Source organism: Peromyscus maniculatus, chromosome X, assembly GCF_049852395.1.
Source record: "Peromyscus maniculatus bairdii isolate BWxNUB_F1_BW_parent chromosome X, HU_Pman_BW_mat_3.1, whole genome shotgun sequence".
In the NCBI taxonomy this organism is placed as follows: domain Eukaryota; kingdom Metazoa; phylum Chordata; class Mammalia; order Rodentia; family Cricetidae; genus Peromyscus; species Peromyscus maniculatus.
In genome coordinates this window covers 62,234,386-62,240,498 of record NC_134875.1, presented here as the reverse complement: position 1 = coordinate 62,240,498, position 6,113 = coordinate 62,234,386, and the positions used below count along the sequence as shown (strand labels likewise).

The following is a 6,113-nucleotide window of genomic DNA, read 5'->3' as shown; positions in this document are numbered from 1 at the left end:
TTGGGGAGAGGGAGGTAAACACTCTGCCTTGAGCTGTGTGTGACAGACCAGGCAACAAAGGCAACTGCAATGGTTAATTTGACTGGACTATGGGATGCTCATCAATTTGATAAAACATTATGGTGTTATTGGATGAGATCAGCATTACATTAACACTGACATCTTTTCCTGTCTTCCAGGACACATCCATCTTCTTCTGCCTTTCACCTCAGATAGACTAGAATTTAACATCCCTTAGATGTAGCACACTGGCCAGTCTTCCAAGTAACCCCAAAAGCTGCTAGTCTTGAGTAAGGTTCAGGGCATATAAGAATGAAATCCATGTCCAAGGGAAGAAACCATAGTGGAACAAGGAACCAGCAGAACTCTTCCATAGAACTAAGATTTGATCCTGGCCAAAATGCCCCTCTCCACCTGCCCACACTCACTTCAGCTGCACACAGATTTTGATGGCTACTTGTTCTACTATGCTGCCTTGTCTTGGCCATAGATTCCATTTCTTTTGCCTGAAGAAGCTACATTCATCCGGGACCTTTTATGAAGAATCATATGCTGAACCTGAGGAATGTAAAGACTTTTTAAAAGCAAAAGCAGTCTGGGAGAGAGAGAATTGATTCCATTAGAAAGGAAGAGATACAAAAGAGAAGAAATGGGAAACAAAGAAGGCAGACAGGAGAGAGAACAGGAAAGAACAGAGAGGGAGAGTCATTGAGCTAACCCCGTAACCAAATTGTTCATTTTCGTGAAGCAGTTTCCTCCAAAATTAAAAACCTTCCATCTTGGAGGAAACTCATTAAGACACAGGATATTCAGAGGGGTTAGGTAGCTAATAAGGGCTTGGTACAGGGAGCAGATATTCCAAGGAAATAGAAATATAATATACTGTTCTAAAGGGATAAATAAAAAACTAGAATAGGAGGATTAAGTGAAGAGGGACATAGGAGGGCAGGGTAAAGAAGGGAATATGGAGAGATATGGATAACATTGAAGGCCTTTTGAAAAGCAATACCAAAACCTAATACTGTATAAGTGTCCTAAAATATATACATATATAAAAAGAAATTTAAAGAGAGTTACCATGTAATGGAGAAGACAATGACCAAACTTTGTGGATTGTAGGGATCAAACTCAGGTGTGTTGATATTTTGTTTGTACTCTAACAAATAAAATTTGCCTGAAAATCAGAGGACAGAGCTAGTCACTAGATTAAACATAAAGGCCAGGCAGTGGTGGCATACACCTTTAATCCTAGCACTCGGGAGTCACACATGCCTTTAATCCCAGCACTAGAAAGGTTGAGACAGGAAGTGATATGGCTGGGCAAAGAAAGGAATATAAGGCAAGAGAAGACAGGAGTTTGCCACCCTTTCAGCTAAGGACTCAGGAGCATTCTGTCTGAGGATTCATGGAGACAGGATCTTGCCTCCTTTTTGACCTGAAGATTGGGTAGTGGTGAGAAGTTTCTCTAGTGGCTTGTTCCTTTGTCTCTCTGATCTTTCAGCATTTACCCCAGTATATGGCTCCAGGTTTTTATTATGAGACCAATTAGGATTCATGCAACACTCAAGTCATTAGACTTATACAGCAAGCACTTTTACTGGGCCATCTCACTGACCTGCCTTTCTTTTTTATTGACACCAAGATCTTATGTAAAACAATAGTGAATTTTTTTAATTTTTAATTTTAATTTTATTTTTCTCATTGGAGAATGTGAATGCAGGCCCCCAGTACCACAAACTATGCAGTCCAGATTCCCATATTTTGGGAAAATGCAGGGGTCAGCACATCCAGAGTGCAATAGATAAGCCTCGCCCTGGGAAAACCACCTTTGAGATAATGATATCTCCCGAGGCAGGTAATTATACAACTGTGCAATCTTGAAGCTTGAATCTTTTGTCATTTATATTTATTCTTACATGTCACATAATTTTTCATGATTGAGGAGTACTGTGTGATGTTTTGATACATGCACACATTATATAGTGATCAAATTATGTTAATTAATATACACATCACCTCAAATAAGTATTATTTTTGCAGTGATTACATTCAATGTTTTCTTGAAATGTACATTATTGGTAGCTATAGTCATCCAACAAACTGCTTAATAGCACTACAGAACTTACTCTTCCTTTGACCTATCCCTTCTCATCTACCTTTTCTCTAGACTCTCATAATCTCTTTTCTACTTTCCGTGAATCAGTGTATTTAGGTTTTGTGTATGTGGGAGATTGTGTGCTGCTTATCATCCTCTGCCTGGCTTATTCCTGTTAACAAAAATGTTTTCCAGTTTCATCTATGTTGCATAGACAGGAATTCATCCCTTTTCCCAATGAAACAAGTGCCAAATGAATATTTTCACCCCTCATGTTTACTGTATCATAAGTATCCAGATAGGGAATCAACAGACATTTCCTGAAATTGATCCTTCCAGAATTTTTGGCATCATGGCACACACCACAGAATGTCATGAACTCATCTAGGCTATCTGAAACTACACAGTGAAATCTTGTTTTTGTATGTACACACAGAACAGCTGTGAAATAGGACTAAATCCTGTTTTGGGGGGACTTCCTTGATCATGTGTAACAGTGTCAATGTACAAATTCAGAAAATAATTGATACTCATGTCCTTTACTCCTGAGAATTAAATGAATGAGAGATAGATTGCAGTTTCCCAATATGATTACAGAAGCAACAACCATGTTCTCACATGTGCAATGTGAAATGATGACATGGATGCTGACTGGCACATGGTGATTGTAAAACAATAATAGGAAGGAAACAAAACACACGCGGAGGGAAATGTCTGTTTGGGAATTAACAGAACATAGCAATTCATTCCTTGGGCTTAAAAAAGGTCTTCTCAGTTAGCTTGAATCTTCACGTGTGATCGGTCATATACATAAAATAGAAATCAAATATTTAGCATTTTTAGCACTAGAACTTATCCAAGTTTGTAATTTATCATTGATTTATTGTATCTTTTGTCATAGCAAATATTTTCATTTTATATAGATAAATATGTTTGATTTTTTAAAAATAACTTCTGGTCCCCCTGCCTTGCCAATCTCTTTTCTTATCCTTTGTTTTTCCTCTAGGATTTCAGTTTTTATTTGTTTACACTTGGTATTTAACCCATCTGTTTTTTTCCTTTCTTTTTCATTTTTTTTTTTTTGGTTCTTATAACAGGAGTTGAGATCCTAATTTCATTTTCTTCCATATGGATAGCCAGTTGTCCCCAAACCATAAAATAAATATTCCATCCTTTGCCAATGAATTTGAAATACCATTTTTATTATATATTAGCACATTGTATGCATTGAGCTTATTACATTTGATACATTTTATCCTTCAATTTATCTACAATTAATTCTTTTGCAATTGGTTCTCTAGTTGTCCAGAGTTGTTTGTTGAATATTAGTGCTTTCTCCACTGATTTAAAATGCCCTACATATCTGCTCCATTCATCTTTCAATTTGGGCCCCAGGATTTCCCCCTTTCCTGTTCTGTAGCTCTAAAATATGTTGCTTTATCTGGGAGACAAGTCATCTCCCTCCATCCTTTTACTCTTCTTTATTCAAAAGTAATCGGATATTCTCACATTTATTCTCTTTGATGAAGTGTAAAGTGTCCTAGCCACATCATATCTCCCTCCATACATACATACAGATACTAAGTATGTACAGAGACATACACATGGTGATATGACATGCTTGAAAGTGCATTGCATGTGTAGATACAGTTCCTATAGCACTTTCTCTCATATATACATATATGAGACACACACACACACACACACACACACATATATATATATAAATGTCCATGATTGTGTTCATTTTAGTATGTGGTGTTCTTATGTTATCATTATGAGTGTGATTTTTGAATCTCAACTGTCCCCAATAGGCTTGGGTTTTGAGTGTTTATTCCTCAACTGCTGCATTATTCTGAGAGGCTGTAGAGCCTTCTGGAGGTGAGGCCTAGAAGAACACACCCAAGTTCTAGTAGTTCTCTGCTGCTTGGTCCTCCAGGATGTAAACATCCACTGCCTCATGCCCCATGAACTGAGGGTCTATCCTACCTTTTCTTCATACCAGAGACCCCTCTGAAACCACTATGTGTGAAAGTTTTCCCCATTCAGTTGTTTCTGTCAGATACAACTAACACATTGAAAGATTTCTTTTTCATTTTATTATCAAATAGATGATGGGTAAAATAAAAAAAAACTGATTTTATATATTAATATTGTACTTCTTTCTCTTGAAATTTTTAAAATGTTTTTTATGGGTGTTTAGTCTGGATGTGTGTCTGTGCACCTTGCATGGGCCTCATGCCTGAGAAGGCCAGATCCCTTGGAACTAGAGTTACATACTCCAGTTGGGAGCCACCATGCAGGTGCTGGGAACTGAGCTCCAGTCTTCTGGAAGATGAGCAAGAGCTCTTCTCCACTAAGTTATTTTTGCACCTCTCTCTCTCTCTCTCTCTCTCTCTCTCTCTCTACACACACACACACACACACACACACACACACACACACACACACACACACAGAGTTATTTTTTTTTTTAAGATATGGCTCTCTATGTAACTCTGATTGACCTGGGACTTGCTGTGAGATCAGGCTGGGCTCAAACTTGCTGTGATTTCTGGTTCTGCTTTTCAAGTGCTGAGATTACAGATTGTACCACCACACCCTACTTTATCATTGATTTATATATTTATATCTTCTGAGTGCTTTGATGTATAATAATGACATACCATTATCTTTATTATCTTAATAATATTGCTTCATGTAATAGAAATAAGTAAACAAGGGCTGGAAAGATAGCTCAGCTGTCAAAAGCTAGGTTTACAACCAAAACGTAAGTAGACAACTCTATTTTTCTATATTTTAATGAGAATTCTTCTAGTGTTTCCTCATAAAGTAAGATGATAAAGTTTACTTAAACTTAATTTTTTTAATAAAAATAAATTACCTAGGGACATATTAGGTCCCACTAGAAATTATCTTTATAATTCTGTTTTAAAGATTCCTTATAGTGACATTTATTGAATGTTTCCCCCTCAAAAATATACAAAGGTAAGCTGTCATTACCATGCAGACAAAGCCAACAAAGATACCACACATAGTCAGGCACAAAAATGGCGTGGAAATGCCATTGAGAAACCTCGGGTCACAAAGATACGAGTCTCTTAAGGGGTTCAACTCCAGATTCCTGAGGAGAATGAATTTTACCAAGAAGAACAACAAAAAGGGCCTAAAGAAGATGCAGGCAAACAATGTAAAAAATGTTCGTGCAGAAGCCATCCAGGAGGTCACTCATTCTGCCAACCAAAGGGCAAAGCTCAAATGGAGGCTGATGGTGCCCTCTCAGCCTCAGGCTTCAGCTCTTGTTCCAGCTCCAACTCCAGCTGGTACCCAAAGGTCCCAAGACCTTTGTGAAGGCCAAATAGTAAAAACCCTCTCTGCTAATAAGAAGACAGATGGACTGGCATGACCTCCCTCTACCCCTTAAACTGTGTGCAGATGGTTTGTGTCCTGTGCTGTTTCTACAAATAAACTTGAAGCAGGACCTGTTCAAAGAAAACACTAACCCATCTAGTGAAGCATATCTTTCCCTTGACCTGTTATTAAGAATTACTATGTTGAGCTATTCATGAATTTACAGCATAAAATTCTTTAAGTGTAACTGACTTCAATTTTGTAATTAACATTTAGAAACTCCACGTCATTTTTTACAACTAGTATTAGATACATATTTTATAATAAATACTTTTTTAAACTAGTAAGTTTTCTTTGGGTGCAGTTCAGGTTCCATAGTTTAAAAAAAATTTTTTTGAGAAAGGCTCTCACTGTGTAGCCCTGGCTCACCTGGAACTTGTTATGCAGCCCCAGGGTGGCCTGGAATACACAAAGATCTACCTGCCTCTCCCTCAGGCAGGCTAGGATTAATACCTGGTGGTCCCCATAATTTTGATAATACTTTTTCTGCTTGCATTATTTTCTAAATACTGATTTAAGCTAAGCTTTATTTTCTCTTAGATTCCACAGTTATTTCAAGAGTATCTTAGATGCTAATGGTTTGCTTTCCTAGTTACAACCTTTTGAT

The 6,113-nt window shown here is 37.4% G+C and overlaps 1 non-coding gene across 1 annotated transcript; it reads right to left on the bottom strand.

Annotated features, from left to right (window-relative positions):
- Positions 1-1,701: 1,701 nt before the first annotated feature.
- Positions 1,702-1,863, bottom strand: LOC121825964 (U1 spliceosomal RNA). The gene has a single exon (XR_006068324.1). It is a non-coding gene; the product is annotated as a U1 spliceosomal RNA (small nuclear RNA).
- Between the last annotated feature and the right edge of the window lie 4,250 nt (positions 1,864-6,113).